Consider the following 13108-nt stretch of genomic DNA (forward strand, 5'->3'; position numbering starts at 1 on the left):
ATCTCTTCCCACTTTCCACTTAAACACCATAATGAAGATTTGTTGTTTGCCTCCCCACCACCTCCATTCCCTTCTTTGTGCAATCACTACATTTGTATTTGATGACCCTCTCCTGTGCTTCAGTCCAGGTTTAGGTAAAATTCCAGTCCCTGAACTGGAGCAGGTGATTCCAGTCTATACTCATCATTTCCCTAGCCATTTTAATGGTTCAGTGATGGGAAAATAGCTCAAATGTGTTTATTTATTTATTTATTTTTTATAAATGTTCAAACAGATTTATTTCTAAGAGCCAAAAACTGAAAACCTACTAACCATTAGTAGGCAAAGGAATTTAAAAAAGGACTGTATTCATATAATGGAATATTCTGCACCAATAAGAAGGAATGAACTAGTGATACATGCAACAAATGCATAAATATCAAGATAATTATACTGAGAATAATACAGACAAAAAGAGTATACAATGTATCATTCTATTTATAGAAAGTTCTAGAAAATGTAAACTAATATTTAGTGACAAAAAGCAATCAGTGTTTGCGTGGTTCAAATGTGTTTAATCTTGAAATTTAGGACTTTTATGGGCACTACTAGAAAAAGCAGCTTTCTCTTCTGTGGACTAAACCACAGAGAGTCTGAAATCAGAGAGGATATAAGTTATCTCACTATCATGAGGAGGTATGTAGAATTGCCTGAGGCTACTACCTGGAGCTTGAAAAAAGCCAGTACAGTAGAGAGGGGCTGAATCACAATGACATCAATTTAACACTGAAGCTAGTTATGAATGATACATACAATCGCCCAACTCTATCCTTAGATTCTTTTTTAGTTACATGAGCTAGTAAAGTGAGTGTATTTTCTGTTGCCTACAGCTGGAAGAACCCTAATTGGCACTTACCACAGGAAAAATACACCAAAAAACTCACAGTCACACATAAAATAAGGTCTCAGCATCAGCAACATTTTAATCTCAGAGGAATTTCCTCTAAACACTAAGGTACTATAATCGGCGTCATAGGTACCACGTGAAAGGAACTATAGTGCCATAGGTGGACCATCTGCAATGCTGCTAGAAATTGTAGAAGCCTTTCTCCCAGGACATATGTATAAATGTACATTGTCATTGCCTCATCAAATGCCCCCAATTTAGAAAAACAAGATCAGTATCAACCAGAAAGTAACAGAGCTATTAAACCATGCGTGGCCTCGGAGCTGTAGGACTGCCTTTCTCATTTCCATCATGTACCTTTTCTGTCGTTCTTCACTCAGTCCATGACCCCCGCCCTTATATTTACTCAGTGACTATGGCTCCTAGTTAAAAAAAAAAATTGGGAGAAAAAGTGAGGTAAGACAATAGTACTACACTCTAAGGAAGTGTAGCTCTTCAGCAACATATTATAAGTGGAAGCAAAAAGTACTTTTATTTTTTTCGTGTATTTCCCCATTGATTGAGTCAATGCAGAAAGGAGAAAATTCCATCTCAGGAAAAAAGAATCTACTAGATAATAGAGAGTCTGCTAGACAATGCCTATTAGATTAGGATATTGACATAAGATTTCTATCAATGTTGATATAAGAAGGAGATTTGACATTGATCACATAGTGATATAACTGATCCAGTATCTGAGAAGAAAATGTTTGGGGCCTGCAGAAACCTACACATTCTGTACTTTGGTAATCAACAGCCTATACGGGCCATCTCTCATTCAGGAGTAGGAATGAGCATACTATCAGCTAAGATAAAGAGTCTGCAGGATGAGATGGCTAAAATAATGATTATGAAAAAAAAAAAAGACAATAGCAGAATAAAAATCTACATTAAAGAACAATAAAGAGCCGAACTGAAATTGCAAAAAAAAAAATCAATGATTCAGAGAACAAAGTGAAAAAACTCTTCCAAAACACTGGAAAATAGACATTTTTTTTTAATTTAGAGAGAAATTGAAAGACACAGTACACAAGGAAGGAAACTTCAAACTAAAATATTAAAAATATTTTTAGAAAAAGCTAAAGCACAAGTAAAAAAAAACTACAGAAACAAAAACAACAATTTGAGATGTAGCCAAAAAAAAAAAAAAAACAGCAACAACAAAGACAACTCATTTACTGGGTTTAAAAAAAGACTCTAATTAGGCAGATCAAAAGTGCTTTTGTTTTAAGCAATATACATATTTTGCTTAAATATATAGGTACACATACTTTGCTTAAATATATATATGTATGTATGTATGCATACAGTTAACTATCCATACCTAGGTATATTAAGGCAAATTCAAGGCTAATTTATTTCTTTACACTCTAATGAGCAAATAAGAATTTTGTAAAAATAGTACATACAAGTGGAAAAAAACAGATTGGCATCATTTTTCACCATTGCACAAAATTCCCAATTCAGTGATATAATTACTTTATTAAACTGAAGAACTATTGTGTTCTGGCTTTTTATTTTTTCTCTTTTTTGAGACCGGGTCCTGCTGCATCACTCAGGCTGGGGTGCAGTGTCCCGATCATAGCACACCCTCTCAAACTCCTGAGCTCAAGTGACCTTCTTGCTTCAGCCTCCCGAAATGAGACTACAGCACACACTAACACTTCTGGCTAATTTCTTTTTCTTTTTCTTTTTTTGTAGACATAGGGTGTCGCTATGTTGCCCAAGCTGATCTTGAACTATCCTCAAGTGACCCTCCTGTCTCAGCCTCCCAAAATGCTGATCTCACTCTTCTATAAGTCGCCAAAGTATCATCCATATGTGAAGGGAAAACAAACAGAAAGACATTCTCATACTGGGAAGATTTAGAGGGCAATTTACACATGTATTCTTCTTTAAAAAGTACTTGAAAAAAATTACAGTCTTTTTAAAAATGAATCAAAACAAACAGCTCAAATATGAAAGTCAATGTAATTTTTAAAATGTATTAAGCAAAGAAACTGGAATATGGCTATGAAAATGCAAATAACAAAGTAATGACTGAAAGAGAAGACAGATAACCTAAAATGTTCATTATCAAAACTTTAAAATCATATATTGTTTTCCTAGGTACTAGAGCTGAGGAGAAGAATAGAAGAAAACAAAGATATGGTAAATTTCTCATTTAACAAAGGTAATCAATAGACACAATTTGATTCCTGATATTTAGGGAAAAATCGACTCACAATGTTAGAAATTGACACAGTCATCTTATAATTTAAAAAACACAAAATTACAAAAATTATGAAATGAAATCTTGAATTTTACTATTTTTGTTAAAATATATCATAAAATTGAAAGAAAAAACTTAACATATTAACATATTAACATATACATAAAACATCTTAATATGAAAAGAGTAGTTATAAATCAATCATTTCATAAAGTCTACACAGTTAATTTAAAAGGCATGTCAGAGTTACATTTCAGCATTTAAAAATTAATATATACATATATACACATACACATTAAAAGCTAAAAGAATATACAGTTCAAGGTAAATATTTGGCTATTTTGAGATGGTAAAATTCGGGGAAGTTTATTATTTCATTGACTTTTTAAACTTTCAGTAATCACTGCACAATTTACTCATTCACTCAATAAATATTTATTGAGCAATAACTATGTGCTAGGCAAGAACTGAAAAAAAAAAAATTAAAAAAAATCCTGCATGCTCAGAGCTTTTATTCTTGTAGCAGGGAATCACAAAATTAGCACGAGGGCTCGTGTATTTAATCCCAGGCTTGGGGAGGATAAGGTCGGAGAATCACTTGAGGCCAGGAGTTCAAGCCCAGCCTGGGCAACACAGCAAGAACCTATATCTACAAAAACACAAAAATTAGCCAGGCGTGGTGCGTGTACCTCTAGTCCCAGCTACTCAGGAGGCTGAGGTGTGAGGACCACGTGAGCCCAGGAAATCGAGGCTGCAGTGAGCTATGATCATGCCACTGCACTCTAGCCTGGATGACAAAGTGAGACTCTGTCGTTAAAAAAAAAAAAGGAAATCAGCAAAATGAATAATTATACATATATATATAAATATATATGTATATGTGTAATATATATCACAATTATCTTGAGTTATATTTACACACACACACACATATATATACACACACACATCTCTCAAGATAATTTGTGGAATACAGAAAAATAAAAATAATGGAGCAAAAAGGGAAAAGGAGTTCTGGAGACAGAGCTCATATTGTAATTTTTTTAAAAGATAGCATAGGAAGACCTCAAAGGTGATACCGAGCAGACATTTCAAGGAAAGCAAAATATAAAGACATCCGGTGAAAAAAAGCTTGCTAAACAGAGGGAGCACAAAAATAAAGACTCTGAGATGTATTTCTGGGAATTTCTGAGAAATCGTAAAAAAAATCAATAAAAGTACCTAAAAATGTCTATTCAAAGGTCAGAGTTATACCAGGATGCAGAGATTCAAGGTAGTTTTGTTAAACTCACTTTTATACACTTCTGAATTGTGTAATTTTTCTGTAATGGAAATGTATTGCCTTTATTACTAAAAAATAAAACCCTAAAAACATGTTGTTGAAATATCAGTGTTTAAAATGTAAATATACTATATGCTCAGAGCTATGCAAAAAATATGTCTTCTCATATAATCCATAGGTGCTTACTCTTTGGAAAACATCTGGAAAATGCAGAAAACTGAAAGGAATTTTTAAAAAATCATCCATTGGCCCACTAACTTGAACTCTTCTTGTCTGAATCCATAATTCTAAATGAGCATTATTATCATTGTGATATATAGCATCATACATTATTAAGGATAAATAGGATTTCAAAAGTCTCTTAATCAGTGTATCTCAAAGTGTGGTTCTTAAGTATTTCGCATCAGAATTGACTCAGACACTTGCTAAAAATGCAGAATTGTGAATCACATCCCAACTCTTATAAATGAGAACCTTGGAGTGGAGCTTTTCAATATCACTCTGACAATTTAAGTACACAGTAAGGCTTAAGAACTACTGGCCTAGTTCAATGACTATAAAGATGAGTTGGCAGAAAAACTGCCTCTGGTATCTTCTACTGACTGAAATTAATCTCTTAAATGTCTAGTTTACCTTTTACATGCTTGAGTTTGCCTGAGCATTTCTGAGTTAACCTTTTACATGCTTGGCAGGCAGTGTTATCTAAGCATTCCCAATATATGTCAAATCATGATGTTCTTAAAAGCTTAGAAGACAAAATAGGTCACAAGTACAGTATTAGCCTACATTAAAATCCTGGATTAGGTAGCAAGTAGAGAAGAATAAGGTCATTATGGCAGTTCTAGTTTGGGCTCACAAAATGACCACTACACCAGTATGAATTCCATCTTGGTCAACAAAACACAGGAGTTATATGTAAGACCAAACACTGAACATCAAAAGAGCAAGACACTGATCCAAAGATATGGAAAGATGAATGGAGTTACCTTTATTATCTATTTCCATATACTTATTTTTATACTTTCCTCCATTTTAGCCATGAAAATGAAAATTACATGGATTTGAATCCTGGAACTAGACTTACCCAGATGCTTAGAGGATTACAGAAGCTTTTGTGCTGCAACATGGAAATAATTTTTGATTTGATCAAAGAAGTAATCCACCTCTACTTCAACAGGCTCATTCATATACTTTCAATGTGACCATTCTGAGAGAGTTATCCAAAAAATAATAGAAAAGGGAGAGGCCGGGCGTGGTGGCTCATGCCTGTAATCCCAGCACTTTGGGAGGCCAAGGCGGGCCGAGGTCAGAAGTTCGAGACCACTCTGACCAACATGGTGAAACTCCGTCTCTACTAAAAATACAAAAAGTATCCAGGCATAATGGCGTGCGCCTGTAATCACAGGTGCTTGGGAGGCTGAGGCTGGAGAACTGCTTGAATCCGGGAGGCGGAGGTAGCAATGAGCCTAGATCGTGCCATTGCACTCTAGTCTGGGCGACAGAGTGAGACTCTGTCTCCAAAAAAAAAAAAGAAAGAGAGAGAAAAGAAAAGGGAGAAATCACATATTTTCAAGTATAAACTCAGAATTTTTGAAGTAAATATTCCATTCAGAGAACACTATGAAAGGAAATAAGTAAATATTTGTCATAGAAAAGATACAAGATTATTTCTTCAATAGGGCGTGGCAAGAAAGTATACTCCTATTTTTATAAATAGAATCACTGCTCATTAAAAAAAAAAAAAGACTTCAGGACCTCTGCCATAAATTGCTATGTAATCCCCAGGACCCCCGCTCCTCTTCTAATTAACCTGGTTTGTGAGTTGGGTTTTGCATGTTGAGTTTTTGAAGCAGGATGAGCCTTCATGCTTCTCTGTCTATCAAACTTAGGATTCCCCATATGGCAGAAAGTCACTTAATACTGGCATATTCATGTTCTGGGAAAAGGTGTTAAAAATTATTTTGGCAAGTCAATTTGGGAAAACCAGGAAAGAAAATCAAATGGACACTTAGAAGTTTGAATATCAAAACAAACAAACAAACAAACAAAAACAGGGACAGGCACAGAACCTCATGCAGACCAAGTTGGGTGGATCGTTTGAGCCCAGGAGTTGCAGACCAGCCTGGGCAACATAGTGAGATATCTTCTCTACAAAAATTAAAAAAAAAAAAAAAATTAGCTAGGAGTGGTGGCACGTGCCTGTAGTCCCAACTACTCAGAAGGCTGATATGGGGGGATTGATTGAGCCTGGGAGTTCGAGGCTGCAGTGAGCCATGATCGCACCACTGCACTCCAGCAGGAGACCCTGTCTCAGAAGAAAAAAGAAAAGAAAAAAGAAGTGAAAAAAATGGGAAAAAAGGGTCTATATAAAGTAACTAAACTAAAACCATCTTCAATATATGCATAATATATTGACGGAGACCTGAAATAAGTCCGATTTTAATTCGCTAAGTAAAGGGCTATATCACCCAAGGCAGGGTGCAGGCACAGATCTGATAGGTTGGTAATCTACATATTAGTCTGCCTAAGTCAAATACTATGCTCTTAGCCAACATAAAATTTCCCTTAAACATGAGCTAATGAATTAATTTTGAAGGTGAGATATTATGCCCAAAAAGCCATTATTGATATGTAAATTTTAGTGAAACATATCCACTATTATATTTTCAGGAATAAATTCATTTACTTAGTAGTTTATGGTACTTCCAAGTAAAGCTTCAGAAGTAGAATAGTACATGAACATTACTATCTCAAGAGGCAACCAAGTTGCCAAGAGACTTGATCGCCTTTTGAGCCAGTAATGTTCATGTACCATTCACCTGCACGGCATAAAGTACTCTGTAGCAGTACTTCTCAAACTCCACATTGCATAAGAATCACTTGGGGCTTGTTAAAACACAGATTCCTGAGCCCCTCCCTGAGAAATTCTGATCTGGTAGGGACCTGGCCTAAAGATATGTATATCTAACAAGGTCCCAAGAGATGCTTATGCTGCTAGTCCAAGGTACACTTTGAGTAACAGTGCTATAAGTAGCATCTAGTACCAAAGTGGGAGAAAGCCTAGAAAACAAACGTATTCAACCTTACAGTTGTACCTAAGGGTAACCATAATCTTGGCTTCAGATATAACTTCCAAAAGCATCTTATTTCTAATATTCTTAACATTTAATTTTAGGCGTGATGGCTACTTATGTACCACGGAGTGCATTGGGATAAGACATTTCTAAGGTAACCAGATCTCAAGTCACAAACGACTTTGCAGCAAATCTTATTTTAATGAGCAAACCAATACATTATATAAGTATTGGAAAAATAATTTTTAACTAGTATTTTAAGTAAACTTTCTATATGATGAGACCAAAACACGTGCATATTGTTTGTTAACTACAACAATTATTTTAACCATGCGAAAATGATTTAGACTTTAATTATTTAAACTTCTGACTTAGTCACTTGAAGAAATATAATACATGAGAAAACCATGTTGGTGATCCATTCTGTAGCTCTTTAGAGAGGGAGCACAAAGATGAGTGTCACAGTCCGAGGTTCTAAGCCAGTTTTTCCCTTAAAAATTTTGCAAACATAATTTTTACGTGTTCAGTGTCCTCATTAAGAAAATAACGGTGTTAGAGTAACTGGTCTTAAGGATCCTTCTATCATAAATTCCGAAATGATCCTTTCAAACCTGTTTACCTTAAAAATAAAATGGTCCATAACTCGTTTCATTAAAAGCCACCCATAATATTTTATCTTAAAGAATCAAACGTAATTAAATGTTAGCTATTTCTTATTAACCAACTATTCATTTTTTGAGACTTCATGTGGAGCTGTTTGTATTGGATAATGAAGAGGTTTTTTTTTAATAGCACATTAAACATGAGTGCTTCGTGTAATAAAAATTATTTTCTACTTTCCAATTTGAAAGTAAGTTTTTTTGTGTGCGTGATATGAAATTACTATACATCGCTGTGAATGAGTCTGCCTGGGATACTGGCACATGCTTACAGCTAAAAAAAATACATATGAAGAATCTTGAAGAAGAAAACAATAAACCTAAGCACAAGAAAAATTGTTTAAGGACCTCTACCTTGAGTTCTCCATCTCAGAACATCTGAATGTACAAAACAAGTATTGACTGTTATATCTTCACTGACATATGGAAATTTATTTCTTACACTTTTGCTAGAATTTATCTGAACATGACAATTATCAATCATCCTTATCATAGCAAATAACATTGTTAAATTACCTCCTGTATTATCTTAATTATAGATTTATATTACTGTCTATTTCTATGGTGCATTTTTAAAATTAGAATGTAGAATTATAGAATTTTATAAGAAGTTTACTGAACTACACATTGTAAGTACATTTAGCACAATAAAAAGTAAGACTTCTATCATTATATATAAAAATTATTTTACTCAAGTAGCTGATAATGTGACATCTGGAAGGCACGTGCCAGCTGTGGCTCCAACATCAAGTTCTTTTTTTTCTTACAAAATCTAGCCTATTTGAAATGTTTGACTAGTCACTGAAGTGATACCTGTCTAGTCACTGAAATCAGATGAAAATAACCTGAACTGTGTCTTCTAAAGTGACAGCCCATGCTTTAAGTGGGAACTTTTCAAATCTTTCTAATTAATCATAATGGGAATTTTTCTTCTACTATACAAAGCGGATCATTTTATAGTGTTTCTACCAATTTTTATTACCAAAGTTGCAAGTCCTTAGTGAACATTATAAGTAAACACAAATAAGAAAAATGCTTTTCTCTAGGTTTTGTTTCCTTATAGAACAGATTCTTTGGGAGAATTTCTAAAATTCTCTTCAGGTATCCATATCTAATTTCTTGCTCACAAATCTCAAGGAATAGTCTTATCAACAATGAAAAAATAATCACGATATTTTTTTTAACAGGATAAAGCACAGTCTTGGATATTGAAAAGTACCAATCAAATCTTGAGTTTCATATGTTTCTGATACAAAAGAAAAGGAGCATGAATTAATAAGAAATTCCTTCCAGTATCATCTCTTTTTTTTTTTTTTTTTTTTTTGGACGGAGTCTTGCTCTGTCACCCAGGCTGGCGTGCAGGGGCACAGTCTCGGCTCACTACAACCTTCGCCTCCTGGGTTCAAGAGATTCTCATGCCTCAGCCTCCCAAGTAGCTGGGATTACAGACATGCGTCACCACGCCCAGCTAATTTTTGTATTTTTAACAAAGATGGGGTTTCACCATGTTGGTCAGGCTGGTCTCAAAATCCTGACCTCAGGTGATCCACCTGCCTCAGCCTCCCAAAGTGCCAGGATTACAGGTATGAGCCACCACGCCCGGCCTATCCTCATATGATTTCTATAAATTAATATAATTTTGATGAAATCTCTGTTCCTGAAGACACACTGGAAGATACATGACTTCACTTTAATATTTCCATCTGTTCAATGGAACAGATATACAAAATGTAAAATGAGATAATTCAGCAGTTATCAAAAGAAGCAATGATGCTTGCATATACGTAATTATCATGAATGGCTGGGTAAACTCTAAGTATTCAGTATTACAATTCAGTAATCTGATCAAGGGTTACCTTTCTTGCATACGTTAGATTTCAAAGAAATTCTGGAATACAGGACGAAAACGTGAATGCTTCAACACTGTTAGAATTACATTTTAGTTTTCATTAAAGTATTTAGGTAACAAAATTAGGTACTCTGGAGAATTTACACATTTCATTAATAGTGACAAACTAATCATTCATGTTGGACTTCTAGTATCCATCAGGGTAAAACAATAAAACAAACAAACAGAAACCTGTTCTTAAACTTCTCCCAGTAATTAAAAACCTGCCACTGGCCCTGCCCCTCCTTTCCCAGACTAAAGGATACAAGATAGAGTCTACAGAAAACAGCAACAACAAAAGCGCTCTAGCCCTAGTCTTCCCTATACTGGGAGCACTGTTTTTCTGGCCTAAATTAATGTATGGCTTTCTAATCTATGGGATTATTATGTGACTAATGAGTAACTTAAAAATATTTAGAACACCACTATTTATCATTAGAAATAAGAAGAATAAAGAATGGTAAAACTTTCAAGTAAGCATATTTAACATCTTCAGATGTCCACAGTTCTTTAAGCAGTTCTATTAATATCAACACAAGAGAAAGTCAGAGTAATGTAAACAATAACATTCAATCAGTTATTTTTACATAACGTTTGTGGAACTCAAGAGCTTTACTTTCCATATATGCCCTTTGAAATAGGTCATTGCTTTAAAACTTCCCAGGAACTCTAAAGCCACCATTTGTAACATTAATCTCCAAACAATCCAGTAAAGATGTATCCCAAAATATTAATGAATTGACAACTTTTCAAAAGCACTTAATAACTACACTTAATTTTAGATCATAGGAGGGGAAAGGTTCTCAGACCACCTATCTCAGATGTCTGCCTTCAAAACAGTTAGATATAACTATAGCCATTTTCTTGCACACTTAGGCCAGTGAGGCAGAATCTCAAAAGGATGTAAGAGTGCTTTCTCCAAAGAGTTTGTAATCACCACCCGCCCAGCATCAGCTCCTGGCAAGCAGGGTAATGATAAGGCATAAATCTACAAATAAATTAATGCTTAAACTCCTGTGGACTTCAAATTTATTAATTCTCATAAATTCATTGTCATTTATTTTCTAATTTTTACAACGCAGAAATGTTACTACAGTGCTAAGAATGGCAACTATAACCTCACATTGTTGGACTTTGGCCATTTCGTATCCTTTTATAATGAACTTGTGTTTTTGGATAGTTTTCTCTAAAGGATATTTATGAAAGATTCAGAAATGCAATATCTTTCTTCAAACCCTTGTTAAATATATATAGTACGTATATGTATATATTAACATGCAAAATAACTTATTTTTGATACATGGTTGGACTTTTCATTACTTTTCATTCAAATCAATTGCTTTTAATTAATACAGTAAAAAAGTCTCCTTAAATTGTTTGTTCCTTTCAATCTTTGCAAGCAAAACAAGTCTGGTTTTGGAGAGGGGAGGACAGCAAAGATTCTATTTTACGATCTACTTAATACATAGTATACATGTCTTACATCCAATATCGTTTTTTTTGTTTGTTTGTTTTGTTTTTTCTGGAATACATTTCCTTTTTACTCAAACTCTTCTTAGTACAACCCTACTAATAAGACCATCTTCAAAGGGTTACCGTAAATGATCTATACAGAAGTGTCTGGCCGGCGGAGGGATGAGAACAGCAATCTATGCTCTAGACATATACTTAATGGCCATAAAAATAAAACAATGTCCCTCGAAATGTCCATAGTTTACACTGCAATGGTAGTTTAGATACATAAATATTCGCTGTTTGCTGTGCCTTGTAAGAATCAGGTGTGTGGCTCTAAAATCAAGGGGATTATCTCATTAGGCACCATGGTGTGCAAAGTCCTGCAGGACGTACATCACCCTGGTCCGCGACCACAGGGTGGTCAGAGCCCGTCTCGCATGACGCCGCGACAGTTCAAGCATCACCCTCTTCAAGCCTGAGCTTGCCGTATCTCTGCGGCCCCACCGGCTTCTTACCTGGAGGAGGAGGCGGCTGTAGCGGCGGACAGAGAACGGTGCTGAAGCCGGCCGGCGCAGCTGCGGGGCTAGCACCGCCAACGCGCGGACCCGCCCCGCCCTCCCGGCCTGCTCCGCCCGGGCTCCCGGGGGCGGGGCGGCCGGGCCCGCGGGCTCCGCGGGGCGGGGAAGCGGGCTCCGCAAGCCCCAGAACGGAGCCACGATCTAAGGCGCCGCGAGCCGGGCTCTCCAGGGTCGGCCCCGGATGCCCACGTGACAGCCACACTGGTCGCTGATTGGAGCACCCTGGCGGGGGAGGCGGAAGCGGCTCGTGACCCCTGGAGACTAGGCTGAGGGAGTTGGTTACCTGGCAACAGGGAAAGTGTGCTGAAGACGCAGCTCCTCCGTGCTGGAGCGAGTCTTTGGGCAGAGGGTTTGCATTGAGGCTGAAAGTGCAGGAAAACAGTGAACCACCGGCGTTCTCACCACCTAACACGTTTTATAGCGAGTCTGCACTTTCTAGGAAAATGAGTCAAATATACAATAAGTCAGTCATCCTGTCTCCTTCTTGGAGGACCTAGAGGAGAGGCTTGAACTATTGCCTGGAATGTGAGTACAGAATGCTGTCTCGCCTGCACTTCATTACTGTCTGATTGGGCCCAAGAAGGTCTGTGGGAGAGCTCAGTGGATAAGATTATTTATATTAATGGAGTTGCACGTGGTTAATATATCTGCCTTCACAAAACTGACATTTTCCCCGTGGGATCTGGTTGAATGGAAATGCTGGGTGTTGTCATTCCTACTGGATTCTTCACATCTCCGAAATATCTTCACTACCTGTGGCCTTTATCCAACACACGAGAGAGAATAAGCCTCCATATACTCGAAATAAAGTGTATTTAATGACATCTATTGAGAATTAATTATACTCCACTCTAAATAGTTAATAAACGAATGGTCGACCTCAACCAGAGAAAGTCCTTGGACCTAATTCCTACCCTCCTATGCAGTAAATTTTAAAGTTCTTTTTTCCAAAGTATTCTCTGCAGAGACGACTACCTACCACAGCACTCAATATCCTATATTGTAAATTAAAATTTACTTAAATGTTGGATTTCC

The 13108-nt window shown here is 36.3% G+C and overlaps 1 protein-coding gene across 4 annotated transcripts in view; it reads right to left on the reverse strand.

Annotated features, from left to right (window-relative positions):
• Positions 1-12251, reverse strand: part of WDR17 (WD repeat domain 17) — a 125701-nt gene extending 113450 nt beyond the window's left edge. The window contains exon 1 of one of the 4 annotated variants that reach the window (XM_050792554.1): positions 12011-12251. The gene's annotated coding sequence lies outside the window, so the exon portion shown is untranslated. The remainder of the gene's footprint in view (positions 1-12010) is intronic. The other 3 variants (XM_050792556.1, XM_050792555.1, XM_050792559.1) reach the window with 3 other exon arrangements.
• Positions 12252-13108: the final 857 nt, after the last annotated feature.

The sequence above is a fragment of the Macaca thibetana genome, chromosome 5 (assembly GCF_024542745.1).
Source record: "Macaca thibetana thibetana isolate TM-01 chromosome 5, ASM2454274v1, whole genome shotgun sequence".
NCBI lineage: Eukaryota > Metazoa > Chordata > Mammalia > Primates > Cercopithecidae > Macaca > Macaca thibetana.